Source organism: Buceros rhinoceros, unplaced genomic scaffold (assembly GCF_000710305.1).
Source record: "Buceros rhinoceros silvestris isolate BGI_N320 unplaced genomic scaffold, ASM71030v1 scaffold21926, whole genome shotgun sequence".
Classification (NCBI taxonomy): Eukaryota; Metazoa; Chordata; class Aves; order Bucerotiformes; family Bucerotidae; genus Buceros; species Buceros rhinoceros.
The window spans coordinates 1,122-1,494 of record NW_010419575.1 but is presented as its reverse complement, the minus strand read 5'-3'; positions in this window follow the sequence as shown (position 1 = coordinate 1,494).

The following is a 373-nucleotide window of genomic DNA, read 5'->3' as shown; positions in this document are numbered from 1 at the left end:
TTGATGGGGTCTTAAGCCCTAAACCACTCCTGTGATTCTGGGGCCGGCAGCCTGCTCCGCTGCGCAGACACTGCTGGTCTGGGGGGATGCTAAAAGTGGGGGGCAGAGCACTATAAATTACAGATAGTTTGATACTGTAGAATAGGACAGAATAAATATAACGTAATACATATAAAATACACAAAATAATTACTATATAATTACAATATCTTACCAAAGATCCCAGTGCTCAGCACGAAGCACTGGCGCCCTTCGCGCCAGCCACTCCTTTTGCTATTTGAGGTCAGCCCCGTTTTGGACCCATCATTTCAAATCCCCATCTCCTGCGACTCCAGGTGGGAGCAGGGCGGGGAAGAGCCTCGGCAGCTGCATG